The sequence below is a fragment of the Pogona vitticeps genome, chromosome 2, assembly GCF_051106095.1.
Source record: "Pogona vitticeps strain Pit_001003342236 chromosome 2, PviZW2.1, whole genome shotgun sequence".
In the NCBI taxonomy this organism is placed as follows: domain Eukaryota; kingdom Metazoa; phylum Chordata; class Lepidosauria; order Squamata; family Agamidae; genus Pogona; species Pogona vitticeps.
This window is the reverse complement of record NC_135784.1, coordinates 283,951,857-283,978,965: the sequence shown is the minus strand read 5'-3', so window position 1 is coordinate 283,978,965 and position 27,109 is coordinate 283,951,857. Positions and strand designations below refer to the sequence as shown.

The 27,109-nt window shown below is 38.8% G+C and overlaps 1 protein-coding gene across 1 annotated transcript in view; it reads right to left on the bottom strand.

The window, feature by feature from the left end:
* The window catches only part of PDE4D (phosphodiesterase 4D), an 811,089-nt gene extending 787,712 nt beyond the window's left edge, over positions 1–23,377 (bottom strand). The window contains exon 1 of the mRNA XM_072992727.2: positions 12,442–23,377. The gene's annotated coding sequence lies outside the window, so the exon portion shown is untranslated. The remainder of the gene's footprint in view (positions 1–12,441) is intronic.
* Positions 23,378–27,109: the final 3,732 nt, after the last annotated feature.

Sequence of the window (27,109 nt, the reverse complement as noted above, 5' to 3'; positions counted from 1 at the left end):
CAACACAGAGGAGGTTCTATCATTATCAGTCCTACTCAGGTTTTGTGAACTAAAGGCCATGGATTCCCGGGTTCCTTTCTTCAGCCTATCCATCTTATGCTGTTATGTGCTGTGAAATCCAAATTGATTTGTAGCAACCCTAACAGGGCTTTCAAGGTAAGTGAGATATTTAAGGAGTGGTTTGGCTAGTTCCACAGCCCCGGTGAGCTTCCAGGGTTGAGTAAGGCTTCGGACCTAGGCCATCTGAGTCCTAAACAGCTTGGGTCCAAGCTATCTCAAGGACCAATGGAGAATTTTATTCTGCATTTTACTTCTGTTTTTAATATTGTGGTTCTTCTTATTTTTAATGTTTTTTTGATACTGTAATGATTTATTTGCTTTTTCATTTTGTTTCTTTTAATACTGTGTGCTGCCTTGGATCCTTTAGAAGAAAGGTGACATGTAAATATTTCAAATAAATAAATAATAAACTGTCACTCTATTCACCACACGGCAATGGGTGTTTCATCTCATGTTGTTGTTGTTGTTCAGTCGTTTAGTCATGTCCAACTCTTCGTGACCCCATGGACCAGAGCATGCCAGGCCCTCCTGTCTTCCACTGCCTCCCGGAGTTGGGTCAAATTCATGTTGGTCGCTTCGATGACACTGTCCAACCATCTCGTCCTCTGCCGTCCCCTTCTCCTCCTGCCTTCACATCATCTCATGTTAGCTCTTTCTCTTTTCCTGCAGCCTCTTGCTACTGTTACCCTCTTTTCCAGTAAGTTGTGTCTTCTCATGATATATCTCAAGTACAATGGCCGCAGTTTATCATTTTATCTTGTAGTGAAAGTTCAGGCTGCATTTGATCAAGAACTCATTTCTCTTTCTGGCATCCCGTGGTGTCTCTACAGCATTCCTCCAACACATTTCAAATGAATCAATCTGTTTGCTGTCACCTTTCTTTATTCACTGTCCTGCTTTCACGCTCACATACAATAATTGGGACTACCACAGTATGGATGGTTCATGGGCTACCTCTAGCTCCCAGAAGTCTACTTATGGGGTCCTCAACACCCACAGGCCCCCACCCCGTCACTTATTTTTTTAAAAAAAATTACTCAGAAAGCTACCTTTTGACTTCTATGGATTTGTGAGAATGGGTATTTCACAAGGTTTTGAAGACTCCTCCAAAAATTGTGTTAAGCCACAGGGCCTTTAAAAAAACATACAGCTAATTTCCACACGTGAGACAGTTTTATTATTTCTTTAAATGGGTAGTAGAGAACACAGACCATGTGTGGTCTCTGGACCTCCAGAGGATGCTCACCCTGCCCTGAAGAGACCAGAGTAGCTTAAATTCAGCCTTTTTGAAGGGAACTACATAGACTGGTCAGCCCCTAGACATCTGTAAATTCTGCTGACGCTTAAACATTTTGGAAAGACATGTTCACTCATTTCTAAAGCCATTCTGTGGATCTATTCAGAGGATGATCATTAAAATGAATCTGCTTGTTACTTCTCCATCTTTATACATTCAGTTTATACCTATTTTTAACAAATCATAGCCCACTATGACTGTTTATAGATTGTCAGACTTTAGTGGCTTTCTTTTTAAATAGACTACAGATAAGTCACAAACCCAATATAATGCAAAGCGGAAGGCTGAAACCCTTCTAAATCTCTTATGAGAAAAACTCAAGGTAGAACATAAGAACATCTTTGTTTGGGAAGAGCCAAATCATCTTCAGCACACCTGTTTTTCTAGGTCTCTTGGAACTATTTATAAGAACTACAGTAAGAAGTATATAAGGAGCAATAACAATGGACTGCGTGTTTTCACAAAACTTGAACTTTGGTAACATTTTCCTAGTATTGCTATAAATGCTGCTATTCAGAGACTAAAAATATGCACTTGTCAGTGTATAGAGAGTAAGTATTTCTTATTTCTCTGTGCAATGTCAGTATCTTTTGAACTGAAGCCATACACAAGCTATAAGTGCACCTTATAAAATGCAAAAGTACAAGCTTCCAGTGACTGAGTCCTATCCTACACATGGACTCCATGTTATGTCTATCCTTTCTATTCAGAGATCAACACGGCCAGTGTGCAGAGATCACAGTACAAGGCCAAAGGGTGTGATCCAGCTGACTTCTCTGTCCATATATTGCTTACATCCACATTAACTTTTATTGTGGTCAATAGAGCTAATGAACTTCCAAAATTTGTATCACTCTTATATGGAATTCAACAGCATCTCCGCAATCCCCACATTTTTTTAATATTTATTTTTTTTTCCTTAAAAAGGTAGGGTAAGGTAAGGGGCAGCTTGGATAGGGGTACCCTCAGAGGGTATGGATTTGAACGGATACATTACAAATCAATATTTTTTCATAGTAATTCTATACATCCTCTTCTAGAAATAGTTCCACATATCATAAAGAAATATAGACAGTGAGCGAGAGGGAAAAATCAAATTCAGACAGATATATTTTTATTCTAATTATTTATTATGTAGCTGATAGTTTTTATCATTTATTCTGTCTCTTCTGCAGCCATACAGATAACTATGTATCAGTCCACTATTCTATCTACCTTGTACCATGTATATAATAGTGACCAAATTTCCCGATGGTCTTTTTTCTTTTTTGCATCTAGCCAATCTGATAGTATGTCCATATCTGCAGTTTCAAGTATTTTATTATCACTTCATATATTTGCAGTGTTCTAGGTTCCTTCCAGTGTTTCATACCCAACTATTCTTGGCGCTGTTATAATATGAATAGTTAAATATGATTTTTCAGAATCTAGTATATCTGGCAAGATATTTAATAGGAATAGTTCTGGTGCCATCGATATTGAAGTTTCTGATATCTCTTGTAGTATCTGATTCACTTCACTTCAGTATCTTTGGGCATCTTTGTACATCATGTGATAAAATGTTCCTTCTTCCTGTTTACATTTCCAACATATATCTGAAATCTGGGTGCTTATTTTAGCCAGTGTTGTGGGGGTCATGTATCATCTGTAAAACATTTTGTGTACATACTCTTTAAATACAACAGATTTAGTTAATTTTATATTTATTTTCCAAATTTGTTCCCATTGATCCAGTTCAATATTATGTCCTACATGTTGTGCCCATTTAATCATACATGCCTTTACCACTTCATCTTGTGTTTCTAAATCTAACAGAAAATTATATAATAACTTAATACATTTTCCCTCTGATTCTAGAAGAATTCTGTCAAAAGGGGTATTTTCTAGGTAAAAGCCCTGTTGATTATCTTTAGCAAACCTTGATAATAATTGTGATTGCACCCACCAATCCATTTCGATGCCTTGATCTACTAACTCTTGTTGTGTTTTGATAGAACCATCAAGATTTAGAACCTTACTTTATCTTACTCTTTTCTTGTTTTCTCTCAGATATTGTAGAGCAAATGCTTCAATTGGCATCACCCAGTGTGGTATTTTGAAATACATTTGGTTTTTCACTTTATTCCACATTGACATAAGTGCCTTCCTTAATATATGGTTGTTAAATTGTTTAAAATCCTCAGTCCTGTTATATCATAAGAATGCATGCCAGCCCCATTTCAAATCATATCCTTCAAATTTCAAGAGACTCGTATTTTCCAATGTTATCCACTCCTTAATCCATACCAATGCAGATGCCCTATAGTAGAGAAGCCAATTTGGGAGCCCTATTCCTCCTCTTATTTTTAGGTCTTGTAAGTGCTTGATTTTAATTCTGTTTTTTTCCCCTGCCAGATGAATTTGGAAATGCATTTTTCAAGCTCTTGAATATTGTTTGTTTTAAAACAATCAGAATTGTTTCAAAAAGAAATATGAATTTTGGTAGAATATTCATTTTGATTGTAGCAATTCTGCCCATCATTGACAATTGTAAATTTGTCACCTAGAAAGGTCTTTCTTAATTTCCTCTACTAGTTTCAAATAACTATTGTGAGCTACAGCAAGCAGTTTGCAGGCACCAGAGAGGCAAAGTATTATATTCAATTCTTCACCCAAAAAAACCCCTCTGGTTTATGAATGTGGGCTATTGTGCTTCTGCATCCATGATTCAAAATGTTAGCAAATGTCACAATATTGCTGGATAGGATCATACCTGCACTGCCAGTAAGAAAAAGGATGCCAAGCTGTATCTAGGAAAGGGCAGCCTGCGTGTTAACTCCAGTTCATCAGTCAAGATGATCTAGAATATCCTCTTGTGCTCACTACCATTCACAAAGAGACACCAAGAAGGAGAAATTTCCAGTCATGTATATATAAGTTAATCACTTCTCACTCAAACACAAAATAAATGTCAGGGCTGCTTTTTAACAAGTTGTGTACGTATCTCTTACTTGGGGCAGGCGGGGGGAAGGTTGATCATCAAGCGATGTGACAAAACCTCTTGGTTTGGGGGCTGCAATTGACAGGGGTTTATTCATCCAGATAATTAGTCACATTCATGAGTCAACTAGTCCTTGAAGTTACTGCAAGTGTGTGTGGAGTTACTGCAAGTGTGTAGTCTTTCGAGACTGAAGGATGCCTAACTAAAGTGTGGAGAGAGATTTTGTAGATTCAGAGAACGGAGGTCCCTCATTGTTTTTTTCCATCTATATCAAGGAACGTCCTTCTCTTTGCTGAAGAATGGTATTAGCTGAAGTTGATCTTTGCTGCTGGTCTAGTTTTTTAATCTGAAATGCTGTCAATGTTTAAAATACAAGACAGTGATTCATAAATTCTCATATTAAGAGGCTGAGAGAATAAGTGACAATATTTGCTTCTCCCTTTGTCTTGATATAAAGCAGCAACTCAGCAAACACAGAAAGATGGTGGGTGTTGAACTTCATTTAGGATAACTTTTTCAATCAAAAAGACACAGTCTTGGGGATTAACAGTCCAATACCTTCCAGCTGCACAGACATGCATTCAAGTGCACACAGTTAATCTGAAAGACACATTTCTTCTAAGCACTTTGGCTATTTTTTTGCCCTCAAGCAATAGACCCCTGGAGAACGTGTTGAAAAACAGCCTTGGAAATTTCATTGTGTTTTGGTAAGAAGTGGTCAAGTGATGAAAAAAGGACTCAGGTATGAAGATTATCTCCTGCTTGGTGTCCCTTTGTGAACAGTAGTGGTCACAAGAGTGTATCTTGTAGACAATCTTGATTGCTGACATTGGTGCTGTCAACATTCAGGCTGCTGTTTGCCGTGTAAAGCATGGCATCCTTTTTTTTCCTTCTGGAAACTTAGGGTGCAATATTGCACAGCACTATTGGGGCATTTACTGGTGTTTTGAAATATAAATACAGAAGCTCCTGAAATTACCTGGATTTTTAAAATGGAAGTTCAAGTATACATTCACTATAAATAAATTCCAACAGATATTTCCCTCATGTAGAATTGCTCAGTGCTAGAAGAGCTCATAAGATGTGATCTGTACTGTGCTTGCTAGGAAGGGAGCAGAATCAAGAATAGCTACAATGTGGCTGCAATACTATATGCAAAATTACTTTGAAGGACTGTTTTGTACTTAATTAAACAGTGAAGGAAAGGTGTGAGGAAATGCAACACATACAAGAGGGAAACATACACACTCTTTAACCACTCGGTTAAACTAATGTTGCCATGCCCACTCTGCAGAATGCAGACTAGAAAGCGATCACCCAATTTCCAAACCCTTTCCCTGGGGTAGGCAACATGAGGGGAAAAAAAGCTAACATGTGAACAAGAGACTGACTTAACAGGAATATAGAATCACTAGATCCCAGATTCCTCCATGGTGTTACGAAGTGCTGTGTTTCTTTTTTAATCAGCAGGAATTACCTCTAGGTATGCACCTTGTATCTACACTTTAACATGGCTAAATTTATGTCTTTTTTATGGTGATACATATGTGACTGCCTAAATAAATAGGAGTTGGTTGGTTGTTTGTTTGCAAGTTATTTCTACACCTGTCAGAACAGTCACAGGTTAATAATAACTACTCAGAAAGTGATTCCAAAGTACCTAAGCAAGATACAATTCTGAGCAATGTATTGTAGTTTGGAAAAGAGAACCTGGTATCTGGCTGATGAGGAACATTTGCAATTTGCTAAAAAAAAATCGGGAGTGAGTATGGTGTAGTAGATAGACTGTGAAACTAGAACTCATGCAGTCTGGGTTTAAATCCTCACTTGGTCATGGAAACTCACTGCGGGGTGGGGGCATAGCAATGGCAAACCATTCTTTAAACATATCACATACTTCAAAAACCCCGTTGGAGTTGACATAAGCTAAAAGAGACCCGATAATGCATAACAAAAAGAACAAAATATTTCCAAAATAGGCTCCAACTTGATATGTATGTTTTCTTGGTGGAGGGAAAAGGTCACAGCAATTTGCATTTCAAGATATTTCTTTTATGCCCTACCAGTTTAAAAAACTTATGGAGAAAAACCCATTCAGTTTTGTTTGCTTCTTTCCACCCTACGTGAACAAGAGGAGCTCCGAAAAGCATCTCATTGATCCAAGTCCAGTTTTCTACCCCTGTAAACTCAAAAGGAGGTCTAGAGCTGATAGTTCAGATATGTTAAAGTACGGTAAATGCACGGGGAAAACAAGTTTTGGATGCCAAAAGCTCAAACTATGGAAGCAATGCACAAAGATCTATATCTATATATCTATATCAGGACTTTTCATTTCTTCAGAGTAACAGGAACTTTTTGATATATATTTATCATGCCAGTTTTCATTTGGATTAACGTATACAAGAGTATTTGCTTTTTAAATGTATAGTGCTCTATCTACAGATGTACAACTCAGCAGAATACCTGTGCAGAAGCAAATTTACATTTATCCCAAAGCAACATCTGTGAGCTCCCTGAACTCCCAAAAACTGGCTGTTATTGTTGTTATCACAAACAGAAATAGCTTTGTGCCCTTTTAACAAGCTTAATGAATCAAACCATTGCCTTTTTAAGGCTGCACACTTAAAATGAGATATATAAAACCTCCTCTCCTTTGCCAGGGATGTGTTAAGTTTTCCATCCAAATGCCTGAAGTAAAGCGATGGTCTTCTGATTAGCAGTCATGTACACAAATATCCAAAAAGTCACATTTACATGCACACCTTTATTATCCTGAAAATTAATCTTTCTCAGAGACACGGTGTACACTAAGGATGTACTCACCTATCAAAATTACTATGTGGCTTTTTTCACCACCACCACATCTGATCTGTGCCAGCTTTTATCCAATTGTGTGTATATAATTCTGTAACAGGATGAAACCCGTCAGATTTTTTTGCCTGTTTTGGAAAATGTGTTAATCTTTCTGGACATGTTTTCCATACTATCTTCATGTATTCCCCTCACTGGCTAAAGTGAAGCTGTGCTTCTTGCACTATTTGACATGTGCACAATTTTCTTTGTACAGTACCTTTTCCAAACATGGGATTTGTATCAACTGCATCCAGAAGCTTCTAGTAAGATACAGAATTATTCCAGAATGAGAAATAGACCCTATTTGTCCCAAGTCTGGCCAAATCAAACCACTGGAATGGGTTATTTTGACTGAATTAAAGTAAACCAATTAGCATAATGCAAATACCAACCTTCTGTGACCCACATTGAGGTGGTGTTGCCTTTAGCTGACCAAAAACTTCAAAGAAGACCTCTGTCTTCTTTCCCCTTCATTGTAGCTTGTTTTTGAAACATCCCACCTGAATAAAAGACTAGCTATTCTGAAAGCCTGCACACTTTTTTTGCCCTTTTTGGTTGACCTAATAAGGTATAACTGCAGTATAGGTTTTGGAATTTGTTTTATACAGTGGGGTCTCGACTTACAAACTTAATCCGTATTGGAAGGCAGTTTGTAAGTCGAAAAGTTTGTAAGTCGAATCAGCATTTCCCATAGGAATGCACTGAAAACCAATTAATCTGTTCCGGCTGTTTTTGGTTCTTAGGTTGAGGGGCATTTCCCATAGGAACTAAGGCAAAGCCGGTTAATCCGTTCCTACCACTAGGGGCAGAATTTCTTTCTTTTTTTCCTTTTAACCTAAGATGACTTAGGTTTAAAAAAAAGGAAAGAAATGAGGGAGAGAAGGAGGGAACAGACACCTTTTCAACAGAACACCCTGAAAAGTACATTTTCAGCCAAGACAAGTACCTTCTGGAAAAAACCAAGCACCTTTCAGACAACAGATCACCTTGAAAAGCACCTTTTAAATCAAGACAAGCCAATACAAGCACCTTTTGGGGAAAGGGGGGCAGCAAAGGAGGGAGGGAACACCTTTTAAAAATCCAAAAATCAAAAATTAAAAAAGCGCCAAAAAATAAAAATACAGTCCGTACCGCACTGTACCAGGCAATACCAGCAGTACCAGGCAGTACCAGGCAGTCTGAAGACTGTCTCCAAATCCACTCTCAAAACGATGGGAAGAGCGAGGAAGCAGATAAGCACCCTCTTCACTGGCCAACGGTTAACTGAAAGTGCAAACTTCATGCTTTCCCCACCTCAAACACGTTTTTTTGGTTTGTAACTCGAATCTAAGTGTGCAAGTCGAGTCAATATTTTTCTATCAGAGTGGTTTGTAAGTCGAAATGTTTGTAACTCGAGCCGTTTGTAAGTCGAGGGTTGACTGTAGCTAGCACGGCTACATCAGCTTGTTTAGGCTTCTGAGAAACAGAGAGAGAAACAGAGAATCTTGTGCTTGTAGTGCTTTAGCCTGTGTAGGGTGACGGATATTTGAAAATCCATATCTCCCCATATGAGAACACTATAAAGGTAAAGATCATCATCAGAGACCCTTGTCTTGGCCCAACCATCTACAGAGTTTCATCTGGTAAAGTTATTTGGAAGTTGAGTCATGGCAACTGGACTTCTTTCTTATTAGACTGAAATGTTTTGCTACTCATCCAAGTAGCTTCCTCAGTCTGAGGAGCGTTGGTAGGTGACCTCTGATATATCCTCCACATTGGTTTCACTTCCCCCTGGTATGATTAGGCTCATTAGATGGACAAAGGACTGAGGGTGAGGGATAATCCCAACTCTTCAGGTGCTAACTTATTTCCAGAGACAGGCAAGTTGTCCAGTCATGGACATACCTGACTGTTAGTGTGATATGCAACGTTAAACACCAATGCAAACATCTTTCTTCATTTCTCCACCCCCATGCCACATCTGCCAGACTCTCCACTTCATTTTTAATGGTTAGAGGTTCACAGGAGCAGTAAGACTATCCTGGACCATGATATTGGGAGGCATAGCCCAAAGGCAAGACCCATCACAGCACAGAAACATAAGCCCATCACCCAACCCAAAACCATGCTGCAAAACCCACCCAGAACAGTTTTTAAAAAGCAGAAAGCAGCACCTTACCTTACCAGGCAGTCCAAAGCCTCCACCTATTGCACACACACTAACTGCTGGGGTGAAAGAGCTACAAAGCAGCAGCCTCTTCGCTGACCAACGGTTAGCAGTTTGAATTCCCCGCCTTTTTTTCCCTGCCTGTTTTTTATCGTAACTTGAAGCTCCGGCCGCAGGTTGAAGCAAATTTTTGCAGCCGGAGCTGGTCGTAACTCAAAATGGTCGTAAGTCAGGATGTTCGTAAGTTGAGGCACCACTGTATCAGGAGTCTCCTTTTCCTAGCTGCCATCAACCTTTGGTCCATGATGCATTTCCCAGAGCAAAATAAATATTAGGCAAGGTGCTAAGGTGAGGCTCACAGAAATATAAAAAACAAACTACGTAAGTATGAAAGCAATGATGGCTAAGCTTCTCAGTGATGCATTATTAGTGGAAATCCCATGCCAAGAATCTCTGCTCCTATATAAACATTTTTTTTAAATTTATTTTTTTAAAATTTGCTTTCTTTGATTTATACACCACCTATCTAACCAATGGTCACTCTGGGTAGTTTACAAACAATCACATAACACAAAAACAATGTAATTAAAACAAATTTCACTTAATTAAATAAATAAAACACACATTAAACAGGCTAAAAATTGGTGGTGGTAGAATAAAAGGCTGGTGGTTGGCAAACCTATCTGGATGTTATCATGTGAAGAGCCTTGGAAGTGAGGTAGATCGTATCCTCATGGCCATAGTAACCTTTCTTTTGAATGCCTACCAAAGGAAGATCACCTAACGCTGATTGGAGTCTAGGACTTCCTGATCCTGCAGTTCAGCTCATGCCTGAAATCTTGTCAATATTGGTTTTGCTTTCCTCTGTTTTAATATCTATTTTATCTGGTGTCTGCCATTTTAATACATGTTATGGATGGTTTTTCCAGATTCACTGCCAGCATGAAAACTAGTCACATCAAATCCACTTACAATTTTAACTTATCACCTGCTTGAGGCTAGATTTATGGCCTTTGTCTTGGATCTTGTTAATTTCAACCCCTGTGAAATATCCTTTTCCCTTTCAATATCAGGACTGTACACTATCCAACAGAGGTGATGGGACAACAGCCGCTTGACTGTCTCTACCCAGTACAGTATATGTGGATTTAATAATGTACTCCTGGCTTCTAGCAAAGAATTGCAGAAGCTGTCCTAGAAAAACAAAAATGCAGCAGAGACCACACTATGAACCAAAGGTCTAGACAAGACAAGCAATTATTGTGATGGATGAGTGGCTGATTCATAGAACATTTTGATAGCATCTATCTTTGCTGTTTGTTTCACTGCCATTACAAACTATCCAATGGCAGAATTATAGGCCCAGTTTTATAAAAGGTTACATTCGTTATCCTGGAGGAACGCAGAATATTTTGTATATATTGTAACTCATCTAATAAAAAGGGGATTATCTGTGCTGCGCTCTCCCTCGTTTTCTGAAATGTTCATACTAGAAGCATACTGTGACTTTGCCTTGTAAAAATGAAGAATAAATTGTAACATTCTGAATAGCAGAACTGTGTACAAAGCAATAAATGTACAACCATGTGACCTACACTGGAGAATTTCTTTAGATCAAGAACATTTAGCACAAATCTCACTGAAGAAAGAGCTTTAAGAGCACAAATATTAAAAAAAAACCCAAAGAATAAATATGCCTGTAAGCTGTTTATGCTTATTATGGCAGAAAATCAGAAATCTTGCTTTCATTTGTACTGTACACAGACACATCTGCTAGCTTGAACAGAGAAGCAGTTCCATTGCGTGTTACATTTTCAGTTACAGATTTACAGGGTGGAGTGGAAGTAAGTACGTAGTGAGAAGTGGTCAGAAAACTGCTCAGACTCTAAACTATGTTTACAGAAATGTGCGCTTAACAGAACTGAACATTTCCAGAATGCATTAAGAACAGTGCTTTGTCTATATATTGCAAAGAAAAAAAACTTTGTTTCTCTGGAGAAACAAGGCTTGTAGGAATTGACGTACTTGTGTCTTCACACACAATTATCCTTCTGTTGAAATGTGTGTGGCTCATCCAACCATACAGCCTCCCGGTCCAGTGTTGGGAACAGAAGCTGAACATCTGCTAGGGCATTTTAAAATGTGAGCAACACATGAGGATTTTCAGGTGTCAGAAGTGGCATCTCTGGGACAATTCCATAGGTGTGCAATCACAGGCAAATTTGCTATGTAGGAAATCCCACTGTAAGTAAGTAGTAAGTGCCATCCTCTGCATAGTAAATGTGGTTGGGGCTGCAGCCTTCTGTTACAAATTCCAGGAAGCCTTTCCTGCTGATTCTTTTTAAAACGTTTATTACTTATACTAAGTTGATAGTTATACTCAATGTCATACAGAAGTTGAGAGACGTGTCCACTACCTCACAATCTAATAGGATGCTCTGCTTTATCTCAATATCTTGCTGCCCAATGCTACACGTGTTGATTTAACACTAGTGAATCAACCCAAATTCTGAAGTGATTTTTCACATTAATAAAGAAAGAAAACATAAAGCCACTTTGTGGAGTGCAGATTAGCCATTACTGCAAAACTAATGAAGACAATATAGTACAAACAAATGCCATATGGTTGTTGGCTCAAGTAAATCTATATATTACTGCTACGAAGAACAAAACTTCAGTTGCTGCTGTTGTTTTTAAAGCATTTGACATTGTATGTATTCACCCACCGACTCCCTTTCAACACTCTCATCCAAAGAACAGGGAATGCTGCTTGCAACATAAATGTGTGGTATGCCTTCATTTCAACGCAGCATAAACATGAAAAATTTGCAATAATAGTAATATAAGACCATCTATAGTAAAAAGAAGAGAATGCATTACATGATTTCTGAAATAAATTCAACTAGCAATATTGCAGATTGCAGTTTCACAACACAAAGGCAAGTTTAGCCCTCTCAGATTTATAGGTGCAGAGTTAATTCAGAAAGATAATGCAGTCCATGGCCACTAAAGATGCCCTTAAGGAACACTTGTTTAAAGTGTGTAGTTAACCCACAGAGTTTTTCTCTTTCTCTCTCTCTCTCTCTCAAAGTCAGAGTTACTCACAGAGTCCTCCTGAAGATGCAACAGCCGACTATTTATGATAGAAAATTCCAGCACAACATCAGGCACAAAGCAGAATGAGCAGGCATGGAGTCAGGAACAGACAGCCCCCTGGGATTACAGCAACCCCAAGACGCGTGCTAGTGCATGCTGAACCATAATTTATGAAATGGAGCTCAGAGAATCAGCCAATCCCTTTGCTTCCCTGTAACAAGTCTAACTGGCTCTGAAGAGCAGAAAGCAGTGCAACTGAACAAAAAGAGAGAGAGAGAGAGAAACAGAGAGAGAGGGAGATCCCACAAGCTAAGCTGCTTAGGTTGGAATTGCTTTCTCTGATGTAAATATGTTGTCGGAGGGGGCAGGGGAAGAGATTCCTCGCCTTGTATTTTGCTTTGTTTAGAACTGAGTAACAGGTGACCCGCTTTGATGCAACAAAATAATTAAAGGCAGAGCTCCAGATTTGATTTAAATCACATGTGGAATGTGCAAGCAACAAATGGATCACCACAGCACTGTGTCCTCTCCTCTCTCCCTGTGGCTGCTCCCCAACCCCAGGAATATTCAGCTCTTCCCATTTTCCATACTATTACTTGCAGAAGCTGAATTCACGTCTCGTGTAATGGTTTGTGCTAACTGGGTTGGCAGCTGTAACACGAGAAGATGGTTATGATGTTCTGTGGCCTACTCTTTTCAAAGCACTCTTTTCTAAGAGAAAGTAGACAAAATATTCAGAACTTGGTGACAAGCAGGAATATTTTGTATTCCTACAATAGGTTCAAGTACATTGACCTAAACCTATTACCATGGGGATGAATTCACAGCATGAATGTAGTGGTTATACCTACATACTTGATTATCAGTTGCTGACTACGGATGTGCATGGGGAAGATTTTTGTATTTCTTTCATTTTGGGTTCTTTCAGGGAGGGAGCTCTTATTTTCTTTCATTTTTTATATACTGGTCCTTCCACACGGATGTGGTGGTGCTGCAGGTTAAACTGCAGAAGCCTCTGTGCTGCAAGGTCAGAAGACCAGCTGTCGTAATATCGAATCCATGCGATGGAGTAAGCTCCTGTCGCTTGTCCCAGCTCCTGCCAACCTAGCAGTTTGAAAGCATGCAAATGTGAGTAGATAAATAGGTACCACTTCAGTGGGAAGGTAATGGTGATCCATGTCTAGTCACGCTGGCCACGTGACCACAGAAACTGTCTTTGGACAAACACTGGCTCTACAGCTTGGAGACGGGGATGAGCACCGCCCCCTAGAGTCAGACACAACTGGACTAAATGTCAAGGGGAACCTTTACCTTCCATTTTACACACAAGGGAAAAGAACCTCTTTTGGGTCTTTCATTTTGTTTTTTCCCCATTTGTGTCTTCTGGTGCCTTAAAACCGCAAAAGAACTCTTAATAACTACTCCAGCAAAACAGAGGCAGGGCAGCAGAGTATTTATCTGTTCCAAAAGCAGGCAACAGTGCATGAGAAAGAAAAGCAGTCATCAGACATATGTTTAAAAAAATCTTTCATTCATCCATCAATCAATTCAAATAGCAGTGAAGAACCAAAAACTGGAAAAAGAAAACAACTGTATGAATTCAGTGGCACCCACCAGTGAACTGGATACCCTGTGGACCTGGGTAACACAAGAGGAAAAAAGGCAAGGAAGCAGGCACACTGAGATACTCACTCACCAAAGAAAATGAAGGGGAAAAACACAACATACAGAAAAACAAAAGAGAGAAATACCCACATAGCCCAGTGGCACACTGGCACAGTCTCAAAGTCTGCCCCCCCCAGACCACTCACTCCACAGAAACAATCAAGACAGTCCTCCCAAAAAGTACTAAAATGTACACTTTAACAGTATCAATGCACAGTAAATTAACCATATAACTAGTTTTTTAAAAATCAAATCAAACAGGGAAAGCACAGAGAGAGAGAGAGAGAGGAAACGTAGCCATAAAGACACACACACAGTCCAGTCTTTCAGAAAAGAAAGAAAGAAAAGAAATGTAAGGAGGCACACAGAGGCAAAAAATACAGCCAAAGTCACACACACCCCAGAACATGGAGAGGTTCCCTACCTGCTGATGCATTTTCTTCTCTCCATCAGGCAGCAACAGGTAGGCCAGGCAAGCAGCAGGGAAAAAAATAACTGAAAGATGGGGTGTGTGTGTGGACCCATCAAGAAAAAAAATGGCATTAAAGAAAAGGTTCCAAGTCAGAGGTGGGTAGGTAGGTAAGCACACAGGCAGAGGACTGAAGCAACAATGAACATTCCTCACTGGCATCCAGGCATTTTTACAGATTCAAAGTTGTACTTGCCTACCCACTCAAGATCTAATGATTACTTGTTGACAGCCCTTGCACCAATGCTGTCAGATGAAAAATTTATCAGGTAGTTTGACAAAGGCTACAACAAAGGTTACATAAAAGAGAAGCACATGAAAGAACACTAAAACTCTGTGTAACCCTCTTTCATAAAAATTAATAGTTTGTGTTTAAGAGGCTCTCTTCAACAGAATACATATTGAAAAGAACAATGAGAAGGATGGCACAAACTGCAGAACAAATGGCTATCTAGTCACGCCTTTAGTTTTTTTATGACAGCTAGATGAATTTCTTACATATGCGTTTTTGTGTTTGTAAAAAGAGAACTGCAACCACCCCCACAGGATACAAGGTTAATAAGTAAGTAAATAAATAAGCGCTCCAGAAATCATGGTTATGCCCACAGCAATGCCACAAGACTCTCAGCTCCCAGACAATACCTGAGAAAGGATATTGTGTCTCTGGTGTGGCAATGACACTTCTTGGCCTATGTTGCAAAAGACAAGATTCATTCCTTTTAACTGTCTACGGAAGCCCTTGGTTTCTACATGGCGTGTGTATCCCTGCTGCAGCATTGATTGATTAGCTACTTTTGTTGTTTACAGGATCTGAAATAGTCAAGCCTGAAATGAATGTAAGAAAGGAGCTTAACTGACCCAGAATCACCAGCCAAACCAGTTGTGTAAAACCTCATCAGCTTGATTTGCCAAGAGTGTTTGATTTGCCAAATAAAACAGCTTCCCCTGATAACACGATGGCAAAGAAGCATGACACATCACAGGAAAGGAAGAAGCCAGACTCAGAAAGGAGACCTGTCTCCTTGTTGCCAGCTTCCAAGATAGGTATGGCCTCTCTAAATGACCTCAAACACGACATGAGTCCTCAGTGCGAGAACCCCAAAATGTTGAGGGAAACTTTGAGTTGAAGAGCTGGTGTTTACTTAATTTTTTCCATTAAAAAAAAGGAAAATGAATAAGCCAGGAGCAATGTTGCAGAGAATCAGAACAAACAGCTTTGTACTTTAACAACAAAAAAACAAAGTATTAGGGCTTAAAATTCAGCATACATACCTCTATCTATGAACCAAATAAATATACCCAAAGTGAAAGTCAAAACTGGTCACCATAAAAGAATACTATAGCCAAATAACAAACCTATAGTGTCACTGATGTGTACCACAGCTCATAAAAACACTCTCATATGTTCTATATTTTATGGAGATTTTCAAAATCATCACTGTATACCCACAAGAATGTGTTGAGGCTGTTAAAGAAAAGCACTTGCATTAAACTACAAGCCTGGCAGGACCATGCCTACATGTGGTAACTGCCATTCCTCCCTCACCAGCAACATTTATCACAGAAAAATACCATCTGTGTAGGAGTATGATTGAATGGCGTTTGTAGTCCGCCTAAATCCTTCTATTCATAACATAGTACTTGGCTTTGTGAGAATCAGAGGCATGGCTGTTTCTTTAATAATTAAGGAAAGTAAGTTCAGGTGTCTTCTTCTTGAACCCAATCAAAGAGAACAGCTGGGTGAGAAGGCCTTTTTCTCATGCCTTCACCAGATAAGATTGGGAGCCAATAGAAGGGCCTCCCCAGGAGATCTTAAGAGCCAGAAAGACTCATATGAACTGATATGATCCTTCAGGTAGCCTGGGCTGAAGCTGTATAGGGTTTTATAGGTAATAACCAGCACTTTGAATTGTTCTGTTAAAAAACTGGCAGCCAGTGAAACTATTTTAATACAGGAATTACATGCTCCATGTAACCAGCGTCAGTGAGTCTAGGTGCAACATTTTGAACCAGTTAAATTTCTACACACAAGGGTATCTGTTCATACTCTTTCTTTATTCATTTCAGAGCACTGCATAATTTAAAAGCATGGATGTACATGAAATATAGGTAAAATTAAAAACAAATTAAAATTGAAAGATAATTAGACTATTTTTGAGAAGTTGGCTTCTTCAATAGCATTCTTTTAGCCAGTTGCTCAATCTTCTTTTGTACACGTGGCAGGGCATAAATTGCTTGCACATTAAGTTTTGCACTGATTGAATTTCTCCAGCCAGAGAAAATTTGCCCTGTCTCCAAGTAGCCCCATTTTTCTTGCTATTCTTTAACCTTCCTACTTCACTTCAAAGTCTATTAACTGACTTCTAGATGGTCCAGCTCGAATCTTGTCCTGGTGGGAAGCACTCTTCGGCACTCGTCCTTTCGGCAAAGTGTGCTGGGTTTTGTTCATACTATTTCACCTAAGCAAATTAGCAGGACTGGAGAGAAGAACAATGTATTCTTGTCACAGTGTCATCATCAACGAACTCCCTATGCAGGAAGGATTGACTGATCTTACTATTAACATGTCATTGTTTTAGAAAAAGATATTGCCAGCCAACTCCATGACTTTCTCAACTTTGGATATGGCAGCTTTCAACAATTATGTTTTGTTGCATTCAAACCAATCTCCCCAGGTCCTTCAGCCACCAAATTCATCTCCTTATACTTTTCCCATTTTATTTATTTTGAATGATTAGCTGTAACAATCTGAATTTCTTTTTATGTAACAGGAGTCTCCTAGGTTTCTGCATTCTACTTTACTGGCTTTTATTCATTAAACCTGAATATTTCTTTGACGGGCACTCTTTTAATTGAAGAAATGCTAAGCATCCTGCAATAAATAAACAATCCAAATGCTTCTGTGTTTTCAATAAATATCTATGTTAAAGCACACATTTCCATGCCATACAGCAGAAACAAGAACATACAATATACATGTTGAGGTTGCCAGCTGTGGCTTCCTTTATTGAGTCAACCCATCTCATACGAGATCTTCCTCTTGTTGAAAACCAGTCCCGAGAATTTGTGTTTGGGTGAGAAGTGGTTAACTGATGAAAAAAAGGAGTCCGCTTGTGGAATTTTCCCGTGTGGTATCACTTTGTGAATGGTAGTGAGCAGAAGAGGGTATCTTGTAGACCATCTTGACTGCTGCCATGGGTGTTGTCAACATTTGGGCTACCCTTTGCAATATAAACCTTGGCATCTTTTTTCCTGCTGGCAACACAGGCATGATGTTGTGCAGCCATATTGAACCATTTCCTGGCTTTTTGAATTGTGGGTACAGAAATACATTATCCCACATTCATGAAACTTTTTAAAAAAGAATTGAATAGTCATCATTTTAAGGAAGCTACACTACAGGAAGCTCTAGTCCAACTTTTCTTGCACAGCTGTTCATACAACCAAATTCCAGTGCACTTAACTCTTGTCAGTACATTCCACGCTGTCTTGATCAAAAGCAGTAATAAACATGATTTTTAAAATGTAGTTGAAAACACTTCCATTTTGTCTGGGGTGGATATATATCCTACTTTACCGAAAATGTCCTCTGTTTTCATCATGCCCAATCCAAGACTGCTTTAAAGATATGGAGACGTAGAAAAGACAAGTCCAAGGAGCCTTGAAATTGACCATCAACAGAATGAGCAAGCACACAGTTACTTCTTCCCCATTATGGTAATATGTATTCGGTATTTCTCTTTAAACTGCACTAACTATTTGTAAATTTACATTTGTATTTCTAGATTCGTATATATAAATTTTATGCATGCTATATTATTTAGTGGGTTTTTTTCTTTGTTTCCAATGCATTTCCTTTTCCTAAAATAACAGTAACTAAATGCCATCAAGTCGATTCGAACTTATGTCAACCCTTTCCAGGGTTTTCCAGCTATCTAGTGCTCAGAATGGTTTACCATTCCCTTCTTCTGGGGTCAAATAGCCACTCCAGAGATTAATTGATGACATCCACAGATTAACCTCCAGTGGCACTTGTGGTGTGCTTGGGCAGATGCCTGGTTCTCCTGAGATGCCAGCCTCTTACCAACCCATTGTTAAGTGTTGCAACAGAATGGTCTCCCCCTTTTTTCTTTTCCAGATAAATGTTCAGTAATGTCACTTGACATAAAGGAAAGGCCTCTAGGCCATTGACCTTCAATTGTTTATGTTTCATTATGCTAATCCTAGTCCTGGAACAAAATAGACTCTCTTATAATTATTTATTTTTCAAGCTTTTGTTTTCATAACATGTGTGATAGACTTCAGTGGCTGATTTGTTTAAATTTTAAAAAATAGATTGAGGGAGGGAGGGAGGGAGACCAAACAATGGGCACATTGTCCAAGGAATTCTTCTGGTACCATAACTGTTGAATTCTGGGTATTCCCTTCCTGGTTTCCCAAGCTGACAGACTAGACTCTGAGAAGTATGAAAAGTGTCAATCCTTGGTGGGAGTGTTAAGTTCCTTCTAGCCCAAAGGTTTTAGTTACTGCCATCTAGGGCTGGGGAAGGTTCTTCTCTGAAACCATTATGAGTTACTGGACTCAATGGGATAGGCAAGAAGCATCATTCTGAACAAAATTAGGGGTGTCCTTTCTTATTACATATTTATTACATTTGTATTCTGCTTTGCCTCTAATGAACCCAAGGCAGCATACATAGCTCTCCTCCTCAGCTCATCCAGAAATGTAGACAGAGCATAGTAAGCAATCAACCCTTAGCAATGAATGCTGGCTAGCACAGTATGAGAGCCAAAGTCCTAAAAAGAAAAATTTCAAAGCCCTAACATGTTGCATCTTACTGCATTTCCAGTTTTTTTCCAAGGAACTGGGCTTGATGGCCCTTGCAGTCTTTTTGAGCTCTACAATTCTATTAGTCGATGATTCTATAGCCTTCCAGAGACATTAACTTCCAGTTTATCACTCCCTCAAGAGGGGATAGAAAGCTTTCAGTACATTTAAATTAAAATATATCTGGTGCTGGGTCCAGTTTATGCCAGCATAATTTTGTGCAACAGGATGTTTTCCCTTGTTTGGGGTGTGTGTGTGCATGCGTGCGTGCCAGAAAGGGGGAGATTTCATCAGCCCTCATTTTCCCATGGAATTTTTTTCCTGCAAATCAGATGACAGTGTGTCACTCTTGAGGGATACATAGAGTATCTATGGAAAAAAAACGGATGGCAAAAAATTAGTCATCACGTGAGAAGATTACCAGAAGTCCAAAGTTCACGGCAAAACATCAGTAGGTATTTATATGCACCAGAAATGTACATGGCTCTATTAACATTAACAACTCTAGCCGCCTAGAGTGGTCGAGTAGACCAGATAGGCGGGGTATAAATCAAATAAACAAACAAACAAACAAATATGGTTACTCTTCCTCATTGTTCTCTGAAAATAACCCTGGAAGTTAGGTTTGGCTGACAAGTACTGACCAAGGACACCAAGCAAACCTTGTGACTAATCATGGATGTGTGCCTGCCTTTTTCAAGTCAAACACTTTAACCATTCTAGACTGGTTTCCTCAGATCAATGACTATTGTACAAATAATTCCAAGGTTGCCTACGATATATTTGTTGGAAAGCAGTGCAGCAATTAAGGTGCTTAATTTGCTAATACAAAAAAATTAATTAATGCATTATGTAATGTATACAGCACACAAATCGGACTGTCTACATTGGATAATATGCACATGCTCCAGTTTTGGAGCCCTGGAATATGGCAACCCTAAAGGAACAGGACATAAAAGCTTAATGCTCATACTTAGTTCTAGGGAGGAAAGCTTCCAAAATCCTTGTTACCCAAATTTCCTACTGGTTTCGAGAATTTGAGGTCTTGTTTCCAGAATGGTATCATATAATCTATCCTTTTAAAGTCCAAATTCTCAAACAGACTTGTACTTCCAGACCATAGGGTTTGCGGCTTTCTTCGTTTTATCAATACATTTGTGTCTTTCAAATATACCCACATACAAACCAGGACAGGGCATGAGACCTGAATTTTTGCTCCTAATCCCCACTGCAATCTGCACTAGGCCCAGGAATGGCCCTTTATGGCTACTTAAACAGAAAAACAAACAAACAAAAAGTGCCTAGACAGGCAATGTCGCCACTTCTAGATGCCTGCAGCAAAGGAAATAGACATTTTTAAAATCTAACTTTGAGGGGGGGGGGATAAATGGGGATGTGAATCTCTGAGGTGGCCTTGGGGGTTGAACACCCTTTGTCCACCCTTGGCCAGACATGTACATGGTGTTCCACTGTATGAAAGTTCTCTTTGTCTGAAGTTTTAGTGATACTAAAACATGAAGAACTCAGCAGAACAATCTGTTTTTCTGAAATTGTGGAGAGCTATTAAAGAGACAGGAGGGGTCCCTGGGTTTTTCTCCATTTGGCAGCCCTACGGATTAAGAATCTGCAAACAGGCTCAGAGTGAGCTTTAAACATGGTTCTTTATGTCACTGTTTCTCCTGTCATCTCAGCCTGCACCAAGTTCTTCCAAAAATGCCTAGAGATATCATCCTATCCATCTGAATGCAAACTGCTCATTTTTATAACATTTTATTAGTTTTTCACTATGTCTACATTCAATTCATGCTTGTTAAACATCGTGTTACATGGGATTGCTTATAATTATCTACAAACTGCTCATTTATTGTGTATTGTTGTCATCTCGGCAATGACCTTGTTTTTATAACAATGTACACATCGGGGGGGGAATCTTCTTATCATAATGAGCTCTATAGCACAAAAGGACAGTATAAGGTTGAGACTCCATCCACTAATAAGACAAACAGCAGAGGTATTTGTGTACTCAGCATCCATACAGAGCACAGTACAGGATGCCTCAGCTGGTAACTACAAAGAACACTCACAAAATGACAGTGTTCCCAAACAAGGCTTTCTGAAAATTGATTAGGTGACAACAGAGGTAGACATAAAGAAACCATTTTGAAATATAGCCCACAGAGATCCACCCTTATAAGGCAGATGAGACAACACCTTTTAAGGAGAAATAAAAGTCTACTATACTATGCCTTCATACATTACATATTTCTTGCCACACATTTATGTATATGTTGTTCCTCCATGTCCCCAAACATAAGACCTATTTATTAGGCTGGATCCAGAAATGCTATTTTCCCTGTTGCCCTTTTATGTAAAGTGCTACAAAAGCTTAAGCATATTTACTTCACAATAGGTACCACTGAGTTCAAAGGGCTAGATTCTAAATTCTAGCAGGCATCTATACAGAATAAAACCAAGGAGATTGCTAGACCTTGATTTTAACGGGTATTGTTTTTTTTTTAAATATTTTTTTATTTCTATAACTATAACAAAAGCAAAATCATATACATAAAACATATAAACTCAAATACAATAACAGTGTTCCCCACCACCATATACCGCAGTGGTTCTTAACCTTTATTACTCGGATGCTTTTGAACTGCAACTCCCAGAAATCCCAGCCAGCAAAGTTGGTGGTGAAGGCTTCTGGGAGCTGCAGTCCAAAACTCCTGAGTAACCCAAGGTTAAGAACCACTGATATACGGGACCTCTTGCCATATTCTTCTTTTTCTTCTTCTTCTCCTTCTTCTTCTTCTATTGTCCTCTTCTCCAGAACTGCATAGATTCTTGATTTGGAGCTTTCCCTTTCCCCCTTATTAACACATATTCCAAAAATTTGCCCCATATTACATAAAAAATGTTCTTTTTTAACTCTCCATTAATGGGTATTGTTATTACTGACTCAACTGGCCTAGATTCCTGCAGCATTTCTCATTAAATTAGGTCTACAATGAAAATATACTTCTAGAAATGTTTCATTGTTTGCTAGCTTTGTTTTAAATGGTTTTCATTTTCACTGCACATATTTTGCTATGCAATTCACTCTACAAGGCTCAAAGTCTAGTAATTTTCTCAAAAAAAAATGCACTTACAATAATTTTTTGTAACAGCATGATTTCTGTAATATCTAAATATACAAGAGTTAAAAACAATCCGAATTGATGTAATGAAGACTGGCCTGCCTAAAAGTCCTTCTACCACTATTCCCATTTTTAATGATTAAATATATATTGAATTTTAAACATATGCTACATTTACAATACATTATTAGGTATAAGAAACTAAGTGAGGCTTTCCCTGACGGGATGCCTTCTAGGTGTGTTGGCCTACCAGCTCCCATCATTTCCAGCCAGCTGGCTCAGGATGATGTGGGTTGTAGTCCAACATATTTGTACGATACCAGGTTTGGGAAGCTGAGTGCTTCTGTATAATTTCTGTCACTCTCACAAAGTTGGTGCCCTTTCTTTCATTAATACTGCCCCAAGGCTGACCTCTGCTGGAGCTAATGTTTGTTGCTTTATGAAATATTATGCATCAGAATCCTTTAAAAATCCATCCCAAATTCATAAACTCACCAAGATGAAGATGGAAAAATATCCTTTCGAGCCTGACTGTGCAAGTTCACAGGCAGAGAATGGAAAGCTGGTGTTATATGGGAAGTTATTAGAAAAAGGCATTCAGTAGCATTTGGAAACTGCATGTGCCATGTGATGGCTTCTGTGACGCCATTTTCTTCACACATAAGCATTATAATTTGTCAATTGATGCAACTTTGTGAGAGATTGACATGACCAGGATCTCCAAATATGCCAGGACAGCACTAAGCACACCTAGGAACAAAATTATTAAAAACACATTTCATCAAAAGTTGCTTTTCTCCATATCTGTTCTTAAAGGTTAAAACTGCTAAGCCACTCTTGTTTTTTTTTGTTTGTTTTTTTAGGGTGGTTTAAGGAGGGCCTAGGAATCACCACAAACTAGTTAGTGGTTTGCACTAGCAATGAGATTCGGTTTAAACTGAGACAAGATGACCTGGAAAATAATCTGATTCAACTGGGATAGACTTGGATAGAGTATAGAGTTTGATTTGAATACAAAAACTGAGCTGTGATTCAGAACTATGAACATGAATTTCTCCAATTACCTTTATTAGAAATTTTTTTAATGGCTGTAAGTTTCTCTGACTGCCCTCTCAATTAGCAAGTACAGTGCTATCCCTTAGGAGAGGAAGAAATTTCCTTAGGTTAGGAAGAAATGCCTAAGATTTCTTCCTTAGGAAGAAATTATGCTTGCCAGCCTTACTGACAGATTGATTGCATGTTCTTGTGTTAAGTAGGATAACTTTATTACGATCAAAGACCAGCAAGACCAGAACAATATAAAAATAAATACATACAATTGCAATTTCATAAAACTAAGCTGAATTATACATTCTTCGGTTAACATCATGATAAATCAACCCCTTCTTTCAAATTCATAACATCATAATCCGCTAAGCTGATTCTATATCTTTAAAACTGTGTTAAGTATCTTTTGTTTGTTTTTCCTAAATGAAATTGGCAGCCAGATTTTTGTGAGAAATTGCAGGTAACATTGCTGTATGTGACAAAGTTAGATGAATAGTTGCAGGGATTGCTATTCAAAACTAACCTTTCATCTTGTAGAGTATTAAAAATGTTAAAACGACTGACTTTAAGTAGTGAGACTGCAAACCTATAGAAGAATAGGCATGGATGTTTACATCGGAGGTTTTTTTAAAAAAGGGAATTAGGGGAATTTGCTTCCTTTTCCCTCCCTTATGTCATTCTTGTTTGTCATGTTTTGTTGACATGAGGAATCTCAAGAGCGGTAATTCCACCATGAATTCCTCCATCAACGCAACACCCACATGGTTATGGTGCAGTGTCATAACACACACACCCTCAACACATATGGAAGGCACATTTGAATGGAATTAAATTAGTGCTCCTTCTCATTTAAAATATCAGCCTAACACTCAGAAAAGGGGAAAAATAATAATCCAGTTTTCCTTTGTAGGGTCAGAAGTTGTGTTTTCAATTACTACAATTTAGTGAGCCTGGAATTTACTTTGAAATTAGAAAATTTTAATGGGAGAAATCCGCCTTCAAAAAAGGTCGTCAACTATATATACACAAACAGTCAAGAACAGAGAGTGGGGAAGCCACTTAAAAAAAACAAGCAGAGAATTGATTTTGGTTTTGCACTTCACAGATATAATGGTGGTTTCTGAAGACACAGAGTCAACCAACAAACTGCAGAGGGGTTTGTGCTAGGCACTATTAAGATTTGGGATTCTTTTAAAATGTGGAATATATCTGTAAAGCTTTTTTAAATTTCCTGACAAAATTGGATGAAATTTGTATATGCCGCTTAGACCTGGAAGTTTCCTGGAAGATGTTGAATAGAATAGACATGCTCTCTCTATTATCTCTAGCAGTAAATCAATTTAGCATCTACACTGCAAAAGCAGTGACATTTAGAGGTGCCTCCTCTAAATGAGCGGTGGAATTACTGCTCATTTAGAGGAGTACACTTCGAAGTTAAAGAAATTGTGTCTTTGAGCCATTAATCTAATGAACACTCACCTTTTTCACAGAATTGCTACATTGTAATATCTACATGACTAGCTGGATCTTTCGCCTTCTTAGCAATGCTGTTCTGAGTATATGTACAGTACTTGGAAGTCACGTGGATTTCAATGAGAATCATTTCCTAGAAAGTGCATTCAAGATACACCCTTAAACACACTGCAGAGCATGTTCTTTTAATTCTAGTTCGTGCTTTTTTAGACATGCCACATACAAGAAATGGCATTCTTTGCTGATGTTTATTTGACTAGTGCATTGTCCATGTACAAAAATATAGGCTTCAGGTATGGAAATAACTTTCCTTAAGTGTGCCACTAATGCTACCACCATCCTTGTGAACATATGAGAGGTCAGGACATTCCAAAAGGTACATTGTACCAGTAACAAGGACACTCGCTGGCGTGTCCTTGAGGCACTCCAGTGAAGCAGACAGATTAAAATATGCAGGTATATTTAAAGACAGCAAGAAGTCTCCTTGTTGTGGAATTTCTAGAACCGACTCAAGGATTTTCATTTCAGCTGCCTAACAAATGTGTCCACACTGATTCCAGTGTGGAATCTTCAATCTAGTTTGTTCAGCACCATGAAGAATACTGAGTAATAGAGCAACTTTAAGATGATGGGCCTTGTTCTATGGCTCCCATTTCCAGCAGATGGTCTATGGATTGTACCATGAAAGTATGTTTCTCTGATTTCCAGGAGACTGAACAAGAACCTCATGAAATATTTGTGAAAATCCTATCTTCTATCTCTGATGGTCTTTAGGATCATGTCTGAAACATTTTTCCAAACCTGAATGAAATTTTGCAAACGCCTCCCTGGTGTCTAGCATGATGCTTCACCATTTGCAATGTGTTTTGGCATTGTTGGATCTGTTGGTTTTGCAGAAGTTCTAACTTGACTTACCTTACATAGATTGGTGTTTTCCATTAGACAACTTAAATCTAGCTCTGCCATCTCTAGACATGAGAAGTGCGAGGAATGAAAGGAAGAAGTATTAGAGGTACAGTACTACATTTTTCTCCTCATCCCCCAAAGGAGCAGATGGATGTTCCCGAAACTTTGTGCCGCTGAAAGGTGCAATTGTAAGATGCTACTTTGCCTAGTGCCAGCTTGTCAGAAGACGAACCGTTATTCTATAGCACCAAGAACACATGTCTTATCCCTGCCTCTGCTTTGCCCAGATTGTATCTGCATTTTATTCCTTGGATCCTCGTCTTTTCTCTCTTCTCTGCACCTCTACAATTAAAAAAAAAATCCAGCTACCACTGTTTTCCTTTGGCTTCCTCTCTTGCGGTACCTGTGCCCTTCCTTGAATTATATGGTATTCAGGTCAGCACCTGCTGCAAATGCAGTGGCTTAACACTTTTGACTGTTTTATGTTCACTTGTGGAACTTTTTTCAACATGTCCTTGGTTCGTCAGGGTATTTTCCCCATCTTTCACATACATGGAATGTGAATCACAGCTGGTACTGATGTATCCATTAGAGAGACCTGCAATCTTCTTTGAACTGTTTCAAATAAATTTTATATAGAATGTTTTGGTCCTAAATGTTTTTTTTTAATATGGTACCCATAAACATCCTGGAGAATGGGAATTGGAATGATTGAGGGGATGTCACTTTAGGCTTTTTAATATCGGAATGACAGGATAGATGAGAGGACCCTCCTATAGCTGCATGGCTGGCATGCTTTTCACCAGTTCCTGGTTTCTGATTAGGAGGGGAATTGTTATTTGGGATGTTGCCACATTCCTCTCTGGTACCTAACCTAGGAAGAAAACTCTGTTTAGGGAGCACCCATGTGTGGCAGGCAGGGGCAAGGCCTGTGGTTTGCTCTAGTCCTTACTCATGGCTTTGCTTCTCCCTCTGACTCCCCCCAACGTTGTGTTGGGGCCAGAATCCTGGTAAGAGTGACAACCATTGTTACCTCAAATGGGTTCTTGTTCTTTATATCCTGGGGAGAGGGACCATGAGAGAGAGAACCTAACCAGACTACTGACAAGAAGACCACACACCAACAATTTTGGGTTAAGCACTATTCATGTAA